The 17,969-nt window shown below is 41.6% G+C and overlaps 1 protein-coding gene across 2 annotated transcripts in view; it reads left to right on the forward strand.

Annotated features, from left to right (window-relative positions):
* The window catches only part of LOC126284013 (lysosome membrane protein 2-like), a 395,168-nt gene that overhangs the window by 72,674 nt on the left and 304,525 nt on the right, over window positions 1-17,969 (forward strand). The window lies entirely within an intron of this gene.

A 17,969-nucleotide genomic window follows, 5' to 3' on the forward strand; every position in this document is an offset into this window, starting at 1 on the left:
GGCGATCTGATAATTGTAATTAATATATAACCTATAAATTATGACTTTCTTTGAATAAAATGTGGAGCAAGAAACTTCACTATGGTTTAGTAACGGTGTAACATTCACAACCCCCCCCCCCTTCTCTCTCTGGTACTATTGAGTTAATAAGTGTGTCAGATGGCAGAGAAAACTTACACACTTTATCAGCGAGACGTTGAATCGTTGATGCAAAACAGTTCTGCGACACCGCGTAGTACTCGTAAAACGAGTGACAACTATGGGTTCGAAAAGTATTAATTTTTCTGATTTTAAAAAGGTAATGACATAGTTACAAAACTCATTGACATTAAACTTGCATGGGATTGCCAAATCAGACTTTTGTAAACTGATATCCTGGTATCGTCTCTAATTGATAAAGTAGACACTCCAATATCCATTCTGCAAATGAGTTTCTTGCTGCCGGATTTCCTCTTCCACGATAGCTTGTCGCTGACAAGTGAACACGCATCCGTTTCTGAAACGTGTTTGCGTTATTTTGCGGCCTACTTTTAGAAAATTCTCGACTAATTTGGAAGTTTTTGTGTAGTGGAAAAGTAGAAGTATTAGAGCTTTGTGTACGTACTTCCGAAGAGAAGGCATTATACTGACTATATGAGAAAGTGGAACAACTGATTTCTAGAGGTCATTCGTGTAAACCTGACGGTTGGAAAACGAAAATTTGGGTCGGTCTAGCAAAACCCCCTTCAGATCTTAATATGTAAACATGACAGCGAAAAACGGTTTCAGAAATTTTGCTGTCTTCTTCCGTTAGTTCTCATGCATACCTGGCAATTGAAAAGCTCCGTCTGTACTTCAGACATTTACAGTGAGAGCCAAGACCACAACAAATAGTCGGCGTCTAGCACTCTGCTACAATGGCTCTCATTTGATGTTTCCAAACGTTTGTATAACGTATTTTATCAAAGTCGACAGACTGGCTAGAGTCAAACCACGGATCAAATAACATAACGGTATATACGTGGGGTGTTTGCTGGATTCAGTGTTAAAGATATGACAAGTGCATGTTTATTGCAGTCTTTGAACCATTCCATTGCAGCTAGTGAGGCAATTCTACCTTCAAGAGCTGTGCACTTTCACGCAAAAGGATTTAAATCCCCATCTTACAGACTTATTAAAGGGCTCTTTTTCTTTGCACCATTTTTGATGAATTGTGGGGTAGTTCATTTTAGAAAAGCTACTCTTCGTATCATAACCGAGACGATTGTCAATAACTTATTACATAGAAATCTCAGATCGTAAAGTATTTCTCAGATATGATCTATCGAAATCTGAGGTCCTTGCCTTATTAAAACGTAATTCAATAAGGAACTACGGAGCCTCCACATGACAAAAGAATTACGTCTCGCCATATTTATAACTCTGAAAGTGCACATGGAAAAAAGTCTGTACTACACTGAAATTCTAAATAGTAAACTGTTACGGTTCCAAACTGTTTTGTCAACATAGCTTCACAACTTCAGTGTTTATAAAGAAAGGTATCAAGGAAACAGACAGCAGATACTGTAATATGCCTTCATTAACAGACAGTTTTTCAAGCGAATGAGAACATTATATAATTTTTAAGGACCCTTCTTTAACCCGCTGTAGTGTTCATCTGACTTACAGATGATTACTTCGCCGGAACTGGATGGGTAAACACACATTGCTGCTGTTTTTGGTGATTTCCTTCATAACATTTTAAAATGTTATAGCTCGTTTTTCCGGACTTCAGCAAGATTTTTTGTTGACCTGGAAATAGCCTAATTCCTGATGTCAAATAACATCAATATTCATCGTAATTTTTTACATTTACCGGTTTTTTCATGAAAAATACACAATCATATCAAAATGCAGTTAACTTATTTAAAACATTAGCGGTCACATGTGTAAATATTGCGAGGGAGCTACAGACGTGGGTCTTCATACGTATCCATGATACAACACGGATTTCTAACCAAAATAATTGCTTCGCGGAGACATAATGTGATCTGCTGCGAGGGAACTCTGTATCGAAAAGAAAATGTCTTCAGTGTTAAAGGTAAAGGAGGTTCCACTTTATTTTGACTGAAGTGTCACCGAGGATTTTCACCGTTCAATGGTCACTTTTACGAAGTGAGTCAACGTCCTGAAAGATATTGTCCTCCGTACATATTGACTTAGCTGTCTCCCCTAAGGCCTTAATACTTCGAAAACTGTTGATTGATCACTGAACTTGAACGTTTCGATTGCCAATTTCGACACAATGAGCCATTGTCAACACAGCAACCCATTAAATTTTGAAAATTGTTCGTACTGGAGGCGAACCCAGTCGCGTGAATGGAACAAAGCTGACAATCGGAATAAAACGTCATGGCAGATTCGAACTCGGATCTTTGCCTTTCAGGGGCAAGTGCTTAATCGACTCAGCTACTAAAGTAAGACTCACGTCCCGTCCTCAGGCCTTTGCTTACGCTAATACCTCATCTCCTACCTTCCAAATTTCTCAGTTCTCCTGCGAACCAGCCAGAGTGTTTTATATCGCCGTTTACTCAGTGCAGAGTGAAAATTTCATTCTCGACAACTGTAATGTTTGAATACAGCAGAGATTCTTGACATCCCTACTGTTTTGTAGGTCAATTTCTGTTAGTAAGCAGTGTAAGCTTGTTGGTGTTCTTCCTTATCTGCCCTCAGATTAGCGAGGAAAACTGAACGCAAAACGGTCGATCTTGTCTGACGTACGCAGATTCTCTGAAGAGGCGGACTGTTTCTCTTCGATCTGGAATGAACTAAGCACAGTGCCAAGTTCTCTAGTTCCTTGTCCTAAGTTTGTCCGATAAAGCGACATTAAGCTAAGGGTCTTACCATTCATCCGCTATTATAACTCCTGATACTTTGAGGTTCATATTTTGGAGCTATAGGCAAAATACTGGAGTGCGTCCAACATCATGTGTGTTGTACATTGCGTCAGTTTGGGGATTGTTGGAAAGTTATATTATTCATGAAGAATCAAATTTCGAAGATAGTTAGCAACTCTTTTTATTACTATAACCGTCGAAACCAGTCGCAGTAAGAAAAAGAATTGCTTAATGCCTTGGGAAAACTGATTCTTCAAGAACAATATAACTGAAAACATTTATTTATTACTGTTGCTAACGTTTGCGTGGTCGAAAACAGCGTATTCATTTCTTGGAGTAAAGGAGAATTACAGATTTGGACTGACAACTCCCTTATGCCTGCCTAGTGCCTTTTGATGGTGCTTAAACCTGTTACAAAAGTGACCTTATGTGAAAAACATAACTCACAAGAATCAGTTTAGTGATCTTTCGCATAGGACTTAAGTGTTTGTTTGAGAAGATTTGCATCGTGCTGACAAGGAATATACATTTCCCAAAAATTCTGGAGCAGAATGTGCGACTGTCAGATTTAAACACACACACACATTATATATATATATATATATATATATAAAATTTGGGGTGTGTGTGTGGGGGGGGGGAGGAATATAGTGTGCAATTTCTAAGAGATGGACTACTAATCCAGCAAATTGTCTGGGTAGATAAACTGGGAAGAGCGTTACATGCGAGACCAAACGCCCCGGTTAGTCAGTGATCATCGGGTAGCAATTGTATGCCTCATTTACTGCCAATGACAGGTAGCCTAGAAAAACCTAACTAGTCTGCATCAGGATCAGTGATCCAGAAACTTTTGGAATCTTTTGTTTTACAATCCACCTTTACAACCTAAGGTAGAAGTAACAGCTGTTTGATAGTGTTAGTCGATAAACGGTGATTAAAATTTAAAGGTTAGACTACGTCATTCTGAAATAACCTAATATAAAATTGACGTTCAGGCAGTCTTTGCAGATATACTCTCCTGTTGATTACAGTTTAGTCGCACTGAAGTAGACAGCTTCGCTGAAGACCAAAACGTAGGTATTATGATTATTTTAGTGACTGACAACAACTGTATGAAAACTGGAAGGAAATAGAAATGTTTAAGATGTGATGCTACGAAATGTTTAAAATGAGATGGATTGGTAAGTAATGTTACCAGCAGGATCGCCAGGAAAGGAACGTATGGAAAACATGGAGTAGCAGAGACTATGGTAGGATATGTCAAGACATCAGGGAATAACTTCCATGGTATTAGAGGGAGTTGCAGACAGAAGTTAGAATATTTGCAAAAATGTCGAGACCGCTCTTAGCTCTGGAACAGAGGAGGCGTTCGTGGCGGGCCGCATCAGTTAGAACACTGACAAAAAGACGCGACTTAATACCCAGAAGGACCTAAGTCACATTAAAACTGGCTATGGAATCCTACGCCTTAATAATTTTGATTTCAAGTAACTGGGTATTTTCCTCCTTGTTCACATACACCTTGAAATGCCAGTTGTTAAGAGCTGTTTCCACAGCTTTGTAAAGTTTTCAGTAATTCTGTATTTTTCGTATAAGGTGAGGAGTTATCATTCAGCCTTAATTTTTAGTAATATTTACACACGAAAGATGAAAATTAATCAAGGAAGGCAGATTAGAATTTAATGTTCCGTCACTGAGATCATTAGAGACAGAACACAAGCGGTTTATTAAAAGTATCCTTCTTACATTCTCTCACCTGTAAGTAATTTTGGAAATTTTCTACAGTAGAATGTGAAGTATTGGTTTCATTGGTTTCTACGTTCTACTGAAAAGCGTTTGATCTTTCCCCACATGTCACTGATTTACGAGAAAAGAAATATTGCTTTCTTCCCAATATCCTACTTTTCAGCCACGTAGTCCTAGAAAAGTGAAGACCATTCGGCCTCTTTGTACGCCTTACGGTTATAGTCTTCCTTCAAGGAGTTTGACCAAACATGGATGACAGAGGCTAAATCGGACTCTACTCTGGTCTGATGCCGTCCTCCATATCTTAGTTAAATTTTCCAGCTGAACATATGTACACTACTTACACGCGTTTTCCTTGTTTTCTGCCCTTCAAATTTTCAGTCTGATGTCTACAGTAGCGAAGTAACTACATAAGATTAGCATACCAGCTGTCTGACGAACCTGCCCCTTTGATGGTAAGGGATGTGTCAACTCTCCTCGCCCATTTTCATTCCACACAAAATCTGATAATTTTTAACATCATTCAGTAGCATGGCAGTTTCCCATTGTCGACATTCATTTACATACCATGTAGTGTCCTGCAGGTACGCTTTCAGAAAGTCAAATTCCATATGAGTACTATGCACAAGGAGGATTTCTTTAATTAAATCTTTCCCCTGCCTGTAGTGCATTAACCATCTCTTCTTTGCTTAGGACATCCTGTTTACCCTTGAGTCCAAGAGTCCGATATTGGGGACAGATTTTCACTCCTACTAATGTCATTTACAATAGTGACACTTTAATTTTTTCATTTCTGTTGCTTAATAACATACTTTGTCCAAACCATGCTGCCCATTTCATTCGACATGTATTGTTAGTCTGTCTTACTTTCAGCAAGAAACAGTCATCTACTAAACTTGGAAATATTCGTCCACCCACGGTTTTTATTCCTGTTGTAAATTACTTAGTGACTGTGTAACACAGCTCGTAACCGCTATACAAATGTTGTTTACAAGTGGTACTCTATCACCTACCTGACAAGGTTGAATATCAACAAAAGAGCGCGAGTCCTCCTAGTCACGTTGACACTTAGTAAGTGCCAAGTCAGAGGCTTTGGTATATTTGCGGTCACTGACGTCAGTACGACATATCCGACGTATTCTCTAGCTCCATGTTCGTCTAGAATACTACCTACGTGCCACACTGTCACCGTACGTATTACTATTATTAGAGACTATGAGATGTATTGTCGGGAGTCTGGGTGGGCATAACAGGTCCAGACAGCGAACGCATGGGAGTGTGTCGCTTACAGCACTTCACAGATACGAATATTTCAGTCGGGAAAATATTATGTGCATAGGTGAAGCCCTTCACTCAGTTGGCTACTGGAATAGTTTGCATTAATTAGGTCGGAAAATACAGAAACGAAGACAGTTTTCAGCAACTTTACTATTTTTCAAATAAGTGCTTTTGTCACTACCTTGGAACGAAAAATATCGCTTTCCATAAACGCACAGGAACAGAGAATAGGGGCACTGACTGCGGCTTCGCAACAATGCTGCACGTGCAGTGAAACAAATGACATTGTAGTGTATTGCGTAACAGAATTTACATCGCAGATAGTGGAATACGTGTTTGAGGACGGTTGCAACAGCGGTATGGCAGTCTCTATATATTGACGGAAACAAGAGGAATAAAGCTTAAATTTAATCACGTAATCATATGGATCTGGTAGAAAGCAGAACAATAAATACTTAATGGCAAATAGAGGGACAGCTTAGCTGAGTGGTCGTGGGTCTCTCGTCAAAGCGTACGACACGACCCACAAATATGTCAGTGATGCTACAACTAGGATGCCACGTGTCCTACAGGAAGGCATATCGTTAAAAGCTCAGAAGGGAGGGTAGGATTTCTTCCATAGCTATAGAGTAGTGGTCACACCGGTGCATAAAGAGGTGTTCGTACAGCGAGTGTACTTCATTCCGTGTAGCACTTACTACTAGGGTGACAAATTCCTCATTCATCATCTCTAGATTTCTATCACGACGCAATTCACAGAATTATTACGGTTGCTCCGCAATTCAGCGTACACCAGTGACGGCGTTTAAACTGACCGCTGCCGTTACTCAGTACGCTCGACCAGTACAGTGTTTGGTAGGGAGTACTTTACATTATTACGATCCATTCACGAATCTTCTAATTGTTTCCCGTTTATCAGCCTCATTCCGTCTACGTACTTAACCAACTGTTCTCCCGCCTCTTGGACGGCAGTCCAGATTTTTACATTTTTACCAGTCTTGTGGGGTCCATTCTTTCCACACGACTCCTCCAATTTCTTTCTCTTGTCATCCATTTATTTAGGTCTTGCATTCCACATTGATCATTTATCGATAAATCTCTCTTTCTCCTACATGTTTATTCCTTGCATCTGTTCCATTTCCATTACTTCGTATTTTCTTCGTCTCCGCTCTAGTTTCTGCTGTGTATGACGTAACAGGATGCACTCTTGTTTCATATATTTTTATTTTCCTCTCAGTTGGTATGAGTTCCCCGATGAAGTATTTTGCAGGTATCCGGCAACGCTTACTGCCTTAGTCATTAGGTTTTTCACTACTACAGTTACGACTTTATAGCTGGTGATAACTCTCCGGATGTAGCTCATCACTTGTTAAAGTGACACATCTACTGCTAATTTATATCTGGCAGGATGGTTTTGTTACTGTACTGTTTGATTTTTTAGGTGAGATTTTCAGGTTAAACTGTCTCGTTCTGTTGAAATGAAATAACTTACGCAAATTCATTGCTTTCAGTTCAGCATTAGCGGCATAAAATATATATCCTAGTTCCTTTCTTACGATGTCAATGATTACGTTGAACAGGGTTGGGCCCAATGAGTCTTCTTGTCATCTTTCATTATCTATTACAATTTCATTTGTCAATTTTTCGTGTGCTTTAGTTTTGGTTTCATTACCTGTGTATGATGTGTAACGATTTTTGTGTCCATTGACTATTTCTTGTCCATTAAGTTTTGAATTATATCATTTTCCTTATCCTATAAAATGGTTTCAACAAAACGCAGGTAGGCTGTTTCCACGATAAATTGTCTTAGAGTGGGATTATCATCTATAGTCCTCCTGTTTCTCCTGAACCCTTGCTGTGCTCCTGCTATTTCTGTATCATTGTGCATTCTGTCTAACTGCTGAAGCTCTGTTAGTTGGGATCAAGCAGGGTAATTCATGAATCGAACGTGAGAAATAACCTTGTAAGATCCAGCTGTTCTTACTTTTCGTCATGTTTTCTTGTTTTCCATAATCCAACCATTATCGGAATCAATCTCGCCGTCAGTTAAAATGTTACTGTTACATTGTCCTACCTCTATGTCCATTCACCCCCATCTTTAGTCCACAAGGAAACAGAGTGCACGTCAGTGGTACCACTATCATTGTCACCCTTAACTGTTCCAGTCATTAATGGTATGCGGGAAGAAAGACTGTCCACAAACTTGCGAATGGACTGTAATCGTGTCTTCAACTGGGGTCTACAGAGCATCTCAGTAACGCTATCGCTCTGAATAAACGATCTGATCATGAAACGTGCCGCTTGCCGCTCTTGGTTGAATAATCTCTATATTGCCTGTTAGTCTTGGTTGCTAATGCTCCCAGGCTGTAAAAAATTAATAAAGGATCGGTCAAACAGTTCTTTTTAAGTCACTTCTTCCGTGGGCAAATTTAATTTCCTGCGAATTCTTCCAAGGATTCTCAAACTTGTGTCGTCCTGTATAACTGATGCCTCACGCATGTCCAAGATCTGCACTCATCAGCGTCTGTAAAGAGTTCCGGCTCCCCCAACTACAGCCCTATTCCGAAAAGGCGTGTGAATGACGAGGGTATAAGCTGGAGGCTGCGGAAAAGTGTGAAAGACGTGTAAGTAACACATAGCTAGTACTTCTAAGAGGTCGGTATTAACGCATACTTAAATCAGCGTTCCACTTTTTCTGCCGTAGTGGTAACTTGACTATTCACTTAGGTACATTGTTGTTGTTATGGTCTCAGTCCTCCTTTGATGCAGCTCTCCATGCTGCTCTATCCTGTGCAAGCTTCTTCACCTCCCAGTACCTACTGCAGCTTACATCCTTCTGAATGTGCTTTGTGTATTCATCTCTTGGTCTCCCTCTACGATTTTTACCCTCCACGCTGCCGTCCAAAGCTAAATTTGTAATTGCTTGATGCCTCAGAAAACGTCCTTTCAACCGGTCCCTTCTTCTTGTCAAGTTGTGCCACAAACTTCTCTTCTCCCCAATTGTATTAAATACCTCCTCATTAGTTACGTGATCTACCCATCCTATCTTTAGCATTCTTCTAAAGCAACACATTTCGAAAGCTTCTATTCTCTTCTTGTCTAAACTATTTATCGTCCATCTTTCACTTCCATACATGGCTACACTACGTACAAATGCTTTCAGAAAAAACTTCCTGACATTTAAATCAATACTCGATGTTAGCAAATTTCTCTTCAGAAACGCTTTCCTTGCCATTGCCAGTCTACATTTTGTCCTCTCCACTACGACCATCATCAGTTATTCTGCTTCCCTCAGCATCACCCGACTTAATAAGACTATATTCCATTATCCTAGTTTTGCTTTTGTTGTGTTCATCTTATATACGCCTCTCAAGACACTGTCCATTCCATTCAACTGCTCTTCCAAGTCCTCTGCTGTCTCTGACAGAATTACAATGTCATCGGCGAACCTCAAAGTTTTTATTTCTTCTCCATGGATTTTAATACCTTCTCCGAACTTTTCTTTTGTTTCCTTTACTACTTGCTCAATGTACAAATTGAATAGCATCGAGGACAGGCTACAACCCTGTCTCACTCCCTTCCCAACCACTGCTTTCATTTCATGATCCTCGACGCTTATAACTGCCATCTGGTTTCTGTACAAATTGTAAATAGCCTTACGCTCCCTGTATTTTACCCCTGCCACCTCTAGAATTGGAAATGGAGTATTCCAGTCAACATTGTCAAAAAGTTTCTAATGGAATATTGTCTACTCCCGGGGCCTTGTTTCGACTCAGGTCTTTCAGTGCTCTGTCAAACTCTTCACGCAGTATCGTATCTCCCATTTCATCTTCATCTACATCCTCTTCCATATTTATAATATTGTCCTCAAGTACATCGCCCTTACATAGTCCCTCTATATACTCCTTCCACCTTTCTGCTTTCCCTTCTTTGCTTAGAACTGGGTTTCCATCTGAGCTCTTGATATTCATACAAGTGGTTCTCTTCTCTCCAAAGGTCTCTTTAATTTTTCTGTGGACAGTATCTATCTTACCCCTCGTGAGATAAGCCTCTACATCCTTACATTTGTCCTCCAGCCATCCCTGCTTAGCCATTTTGCACTTCCCGTAGATCTCATTTTTGAGATGTCTGTATTCCCTTTTGCCTGCTTCACTTACTACGTTTTGTATATTCTCCTTTCATCAATGAAATTAATTATCTCTTAAGTTACCCAACGATTTCTATTAGCCCTCATCTATTTACCTACTTGATCCTCTGCTGCCTTCACTACTTCATTCCTCAAAGCTACCCATTCTTTTACTGTATTTCATTCCCATGATCTTGTCAGTCATTCCCTAATGCTCTCACTGACACCCTCTACAACATCTGGTTCATTGTTTATCCAGGTCCCATCTCCTTAAATTCTCAGCTTTCTCAGTTTCTTCGGTTTTAATCTACAGGTCATAACCAGTAGATTGTGGTCAGAGTCCACTTCTGCCCCTGGGAATGTCTTACAATTTAAAACCTGGTTCTTTTATTTGATCATACATTTCATCAATTTCTTCATCTGCAGAGCTAGTTAGCATATAAACTTGTACTACTGTTGTAGGCGTGGGCTTCGTATCTATCTTGGCCACAATAATTCGTTCACTATGCTGTTTGTAGTAGCTTACCCGCATTCCTATTTTGATATTCATTATTAAACCTACTCCTGCATTACCCGTATATGATTTTGTATTTATAACCCTGTATTCACCTCACCAAAAGTCTTGTTCCTCCTGACACCGAACTGCACTAATTCCCACTATATCTAACTTTAACCTATCCATTTCCCTTTTCAAATTTTCTGACCTACTTGCTCGATTAAGGGATCTGACATTCCACGCTCCGATCCATAGAACGCCAGTTTTTTCTCCTGATAACGACGTCCTCTTGAGTAGTCCCCGCCCGGAGATCAGAATGGGGGACTATTTTACATCCGAAATATTTTACCCAAGAGGACGCCACACATTCAGATTTTAGAACATGTAATGTATCTGGAACTATGATTCGTAGTACAGTCACGCAGATGGAAATCTGTTAAACATGAACGTTAGCGGAACTTCAATTCCATAACAGAAAAACAGTTAACGCAGGCTTCTAAAACCGAAAATTGAAATAATTTTACTGTAAAGACCGGGAAATTTCTCTTGGATTAGCGTTTTGTATAAAAATAAATCTTGTTAACTGGATTGGACAAACAGGTCGTTGAGGTCTGTCGGCTCAAGTAGAAAGTAGTAAGGTATTTCTGAAAAAAAGCCAGACTCATCTTAGCCAAAAAAAAAGAAAAAAAATAGAAATCAGACTTCAGTCCTGCAAACTTTTGTAATCTTAGTGCTACCTCAAACGCTGAAATGTAAGTCATGTCTGGCCCACAAATGGCTGCCTTCAAGAGCATGTTCCATGTCACGAACGTAAAGCTGTTTTTTTCCATGGGATTTGTTTTTCTTCCTAGCGTCAATCTTGTGCAGCATATATTACCAATTTAAGCCCACTCCTACTACAGTAGTACAAGTTTATATGCCAACTAGCTCTGCAGATGACGAAAAAATTGAAGAAATGTATGATGAAATAAATTATTCAGATAGTGAAGGGAGATGAAAATTTAGTAGCCATGGGTGACGGGAATTCGAGTGTATGAAAAGGGAGAGAAGGAAACGTAGTAGGTGGATATGGATTGGGGCTAAGAAATGAGAGGAAGCCGGTTGGTAGAATTTTGAACAGAGCACAACTTAATCATAGCCAACACTTGGTTTAAGAATCATGAAAGAAGGTTGTATACATAGAAGAACCCTGGAGACACTAAAATGTATCAGTTAGATTATATAATGGTAATACAGAGATTTAGGAACCACGTTTTAAATTGTAAGACGTTTCTAGGGTCAGATGTGGACTCTGACCACAATCTATTGGTTATGACCTGTAGATTAAAACTGAAGAAACTGCAAAAAGTTGGAAATTTAAGGAGATGGGACCTGGATAAACGGAAAGATCCAGATGTTGTAGAAGGTTTCAGTGAGAGCATTAGGGAATGACTGACAAGATCATGGGAATGAAATACAGTAAAAGAATGGGTAGCTTTGAGGAATGAAATAGTGAAGGCAGCAGAGGATCAAGTAGGTAGATAGATGAGGGCTAATAGAAATCGTTGGGTAACAGAAGATATTGAAATTAATTGATGAAAGGAGAAAATATAAAAATGCAGTAAATGAAGCAGGCAAAAAGGAATACAAATGTCTCAAAAATGACATCGACAGGAAGTGCAAAATGGCTAAACAGGGATGGCTAGAGGACAAATGTAAGGATCTAGAAGCTTATCTCACTAGGGGTAAGATAGATACTGCTACAGAAAAATTTGAGACCTTTGGAGAGAAGAGAACCATGTGTATGAATATCAAGAGCTCAGATGGCAACCGAGTTCTAAGCAAAGAAGGGAAGGCAGAAAGGTGGAAGGAGTATATAGAGGGTATATACAAGGGCGATGTACTTGAGGAAAATATTATGGAAGAAGATGTAGATGAAGATGAAATGGGGGATAAGATACTGCGTGAAGAGTTTGACAGAGCACTGAAAGACCTGAGTCGAAACAAGGCCCCCGGAGTAGACAGCATTCCATTGGAACTACTGACGGCCTTGGGAGAGCCAGTCATGACAAAACTCTACCATCTGGTGAGCAAGATGTATGAGACAGGCGAAATACCCTCAGACTTAAAGAAGAATATAATAATTGCAATCCCAAAGAAAGCAGGTGTTGACAGTTGTGAAAATTACCGAACTATCAGTTTAATAAGTCACAGCTGCAAAATACTAACGCGAGTTCTTTATAGACGAATGGAAAAACTAGTAGAAGCCGACCTCGGGGAAGATCAGTTTGGATTCCGTAGAAATACTGGAACACGTGAGGCAATACTGACCTTACGACTTATCTTAGAAGGAAGATTAAGGAAAGGCAAACTTACGTTTCTAGCATTTGTAGACTTAGAGAAAGCTTTTGACAATGTTGATTGGAATACTCTTTCAAATTCTAAAGGTGGCAGGGGTAAAATACAGGGAGTGAAATGCTATCTACAATTTGTACGGAAACCAGATGGCAGTTATAAGAGTCGACGGACATGAAAGGGAAGCAGTTGTTGGGAAGGAAGTGCGACAGGGTTGTAGCCTCTCCCCGATGTTATTCAATCTGTATATTGAGCAAGCAGTAAAGGAAACAAAAGAAAAATTCGGAGTGGGTATTAAAAATCATGGAGAAGAAATAAAAACTTTGAGGTTCGCCGATGTCATTGTAATTCTGTCAGAGACATCAAAGGACTTGGAAGAGCAGTTGAACGGAATGGACAGTGTCTTGAGAGGCGTATATAAGATGAACATCAACAAAAGCAAAACGGGGATAATGGAATGAAGTCTAAGTTGGGTGATACTGAGGGAATTAGATTAGGAAATGAGACATTTGAAGTGATAGAAGTGTTTTGGTATTTGGGGAGCAAATTAATTGATGATGGTCGTAGTGGAGAGGACAAAATGTAGACTGGCAATGGCAAGGAAAGCGTTTCTGAAGAAGAGAAATTTAACATCGAATATTGATTTAAATGTCAGGAAGTCTTTTCTGAAAGCATTTGTACGGAGTGTAGCCATGTATGGAAGTGAAATACGGACGATAAATATTTAGGAGAAGAAGAGAATAGAAGCTTTCGAAATGTGGTGCTTAGGGGGGTAGATCGTATAACTAATGAGGAAGTATTGAATAGGATTGGGGAGAAGAGTAGCTTGTGGCACAACTTGACCAGAAGAAGGGATCGGTTGGTAGGACATGTTCTGAGGCATCAAGGCATCACCAATTTAGTATTGGAGGGTAGCATGGAGGGTAAAAATCGTAGAGGGAGACCAAGAGATGAATACACAAAGCAGATTCAGAAGGATGTAGGTTGCAGTAGGTACTAAGAGATGAAGCTGGTACAGGATAGGGTAGCATGGAGGCTGCATCAAACCAGTCTCAGGACTGAAGACAACAAAAACATTAAGAGCAGTAATGAAATCGAGTAATCAATGGAGGCCATAAAAGATGCTGTCACTACTCTACTTACACTTAACGCAGATTTTTCCGTTAGACCGCCTTCAGTTCAGCCAGAACCCACTCCCATTAATTCCATGTGCACCGTATCGTCTTTGTGGCTGGTTTTGTAATGACATTCCAACGACTTAATTTTTTTTCAGGTCATAACGGTACGGTGGCTTACGAAGCGCTTTACATGACATTCAAACGATAAGAAAATTATAGCTGTTTCCTTTTCCATTCCGCATTGAGTGATGTGGCTGCTCCATTTCTTTTGACTAGTACTTAGACTCCGCAGTATTGCTAACGCGGATCGTACATCTGATTCTGCTCAGATAGAATTGCTAGGAAATTACTAACCGTGTGAGAAGGCTACTGTCTTGCCACAGAATATGGTGGCACCGCATGCTTTTCATGTACCTCATCGTCCCCTCAGCAAAACTCGCGGCTGTCCTCTGCGTACTAGATAGGAGCGCAGCCGGGGCGCTGTTTGGCCAGGCATGTGGCTTACGTGGTCATTCCACTTTGGGCAGCGATCTCCCCCCCTCCCAAATCGAATATTTCTAGGTACTTCATGCTTGTTACGGTTTTCAATGGTTTCTCAGCAATAGTGTAATTCAGTTATAACAATCTCATCCATGTATGTAAGACAGTACAAACTACCAGCAATATGTTCGAAAAACCCGTGCGGGAAGAATCGATTTTTCATGTGATATCTGGTGTTCTATTGAACATTCACGTGAGTTGAGTGTTTCGGAAAGCACTTTGTATAACTAGCAGAACAGGCGAACTGCAGTTAACCTTCAGTACAACGTCAAAATCTGAGCATCATACTTTTCTTCGATGCAGACAGGAGCAAATCGGTTAGTTCTTTACGTAAGGTGTAGTCCAGGGTGGGCCTTAAGTGGTTTATAGAACCACAATTTATTCATTTATTTTCCTGAGAAAATCGCAAAACTGGTTTTCAGTCCCTTTCGTGTACTTACGTAAATAGCCAGCCACAGCAAATGTCTCAAATTTTAACTGTACATTCTTCACTTACCTAGAAGCACTATTTGCGATCTCCCTGCGCGTCCAAGGGTTAGAATAGGCCCGATGTATCCCAGCCTGTCGTAAGAGGCGACTAACCATTCTAGGGTCTGACCTGCCTCTTTCCAAATTCTACAGAAGTGCGGGCCATATGGGAAGGTGTTACACATAGTGCCCTTAGATTCGATCTCCTGAACCTCTTATCATGGCTGTGCATCTCCACCTGCAATTCAACTATTTGGGCGAGGATACTTTCTGGGATATGTCATCTTCTTCCGTTGTCTCCTGTCCTCTTCCGCCCCCATGACGGTACTGGATTTCTCTGCAGCCAATATCCAGCATGGTAGCCAGTCTGTTGTGGTGGGATCGTCATGTCCCATTTGGTGGTAGCCCCCTGACAACACAGGTATTGCACTGTCGATGCCTGCTGTAAACTCCCCATGCATGTCAAGGAGCAGATGCCTGTCTTCCTGGGGCATCAGGACTCCAGGCAACGGCCATCATGCCAGCGGATGACCCGCAATGGAGCGGACGTCATCTCTTGATGGTGACCGTACGGCGCCAGCAGTCTCGAAGAATCGCAAGATCGTGTACAATGCTGACAGATCTGACCCTAAATAGTTTCCCTCCCTCGCTATACCATGAGAGGAACTTAGGGCTACAGGAAGAAGAGCCATATTCGCCTCAGTATTTAGTCTGTTACATAACAGACGGGGACGCCTTTCTACCTATGAAGCCTCAGTTTTTTGTTGAACATCTTGAGGATAAGTTTGAGGCAGGTGGTCGCGCTGTGAAAGAGAAGAAGCGGTGCAATATTTATTCAGACAGCATACCCAGGCCAATCTCAGGCGTCACTGGTTTGACCGACTGGGTGATATTCCTGTTTCCATCACTCCCATAAAAGCCTCAGTATGGTCGAGGGAATTATTTTCCATCGCGACCTCCTCTTTCAGCCTGACGCCAATCTAGAACTGTTCATCCGGCGCTTTTACAGGGGCTCCAAATACAACAGGGTTGCTACTGGTGCCTCCATCTTAGCCTCTGAGGGTGATTCATTGCCAGAAAAGGTTGATGGTTTATCGCTGTGACGCTAGACCATACGTCCCTTCCCTATGCGTTGCTTTAAGTGCTGGAAATTCCGGAGCATCTTCCTGCTGCACTTCCAATGCCACATGTCGAGAATGCGGACGTCCACTGCATCCAGCTACTCCCTGTGCGCCGCCTCCCACTTGTATCAACAGCAGCACTCCCGTGCTCTATAGACTGCACAGTACTCCAAAAGTAGCGGTAAATCATGGAGTACAAGACTCTTGACTGGTTGACTTACCATGATGCTAAACGTAAATTTGAACGATTTCACCACGTTCAGCTGACGTCCACATACCCTGCAGCTACATTACTATCGCCATCAGAAGTACTAGTCGTAACACACTGTGCCACGAACAGTGGGCCCTCTGGGCTACCAGTATACATCTGCCCCCCGGTGGTAAGGGGAAAATTTCCTTCCATTGACGCCAAAGTACCTACTTCTGGAGAAAGGCTCCCCAAATCCAGGGGACATCGGTCCCTTCCCGCCAGCTGGAGATGCAACAGCCTCCTCCAGCTACTCTCGGGCACAAGGGATCCCTTGGGACCCTCTCTCCAAAGATCTCGACTAAAGCCACAGCAGACACTCGTCAATGGCTAATTGAGCCAAAAGCTGCTGGACGAAGAGCTACACCATCTTCTTCTGTGTCTGAAGCTACCTCAGCAAGCTCTTAAAGAGAAGCGAGAGGCAAACAAAGAAATATGATAAGAAAAAGAACTCTCTGGTGGCCCCAACACCACCACTACCTACAAATTCTGCACCTGTGGATGAGGTGGGGATCTCGGCTTGCTCTGAGGACCTGGATCTCACTGCTTTGTCATCCACAATGTGAATGGATGCAAATACTCAATCGGTGGCAGCAAGTAACCCTGAGGTGTAACCTGCCTCGTTGCATCCTTCATGCCTTCCCAGCCTCAAGCTAACTTCATCCTCCAGTGGAATTGCTGCGGTTTTTCCACGACGTGGCTGGGCTATGGCAACTGTCAAGCTTTACACCTGCTTCCTGCATTGCCCTCTAAGAAATCTGGTTCCTAGCAATGCAGAAACTTGACCTTCGTGGCTATGAAGGACACCTCAAGAACCCTAGCGACTATAATAAAGGTCCTGAATGCAGTATGCAATGAACCTATGCCCCTTCAAACTCCTCTTGAAGCTGTGGCTTTCAGGATAAGGGCAGATGAAATGACGGTCTTCAACGTGCAGATGTAGTAGTACCCCTGAACGCATTGGCTGCACTTACTCATCAACTGCTTAACCCCTTGTGGGGTGACAGTGTGTTTACTGGCCGAGGTAGAGACGTCGAAACTTTCCTGTGCCTCTTAAATACTGGGGCCCCCACAGATTTCATTGTGGCTCATGGCACTTTCTCGACCATTGATTTATCCCTAAGCAGCCCATGACTTCTCCCATCTGTCAAACGGAGAGCCCACAATGACTTCTGTGGTAGTGACCACTTTCCCATCTTCCTGTCATTCCCCCAGTGCCAATCCCCCCAGATGTCTACCAAGATGGGCTTTTATAAAGCAGACTGGGAAGCTTTCACCTCTGCTGTCACCGTTTAATCTCACCCACATGGTACCATCGATGTTGTAGTTGAGCAGATTACATGAACGATTCCTAATTCTTTAGGGTGCCCCCGGTGAAAGAACCTTGGTAGTCGCTGAGGAAATTAGAAATTCGGCGAGCTCTACAGCGACATAAGCGGCACTCTTCCCTAGCGCACGTAATAGCTTTTGAACGGCTCCATGCCCGCGTTCGCCAGCTTATAAAAAGCGGAAAAAGGCGTGTTGGGAGGAGTATATCCCGACCATTGGGTTCCATAGGTCACCTTCCCAGGTCTGGACGATCAGACGCGTTTGCGGGTACCAGACTCCGACAGGTGTTACTGGCATTAACATCAGTGGCG

Source organism: Schistocerca gregaria, chromosome 8 (assembly GCF_023897955.1).
Source record: "Schistocerca gregaria isolate iqSchGreg1 chromosome 8, iqSchGreg1.2, whole genome shotgun sequence".
NCBI classification, from domain to species: domain Eukaryota; kingdom Metazoa; phylum Arthropoda; class Insecta; order Orthoptera; family Acrididae; genus Schistocerca; species Schistocerca gregaria.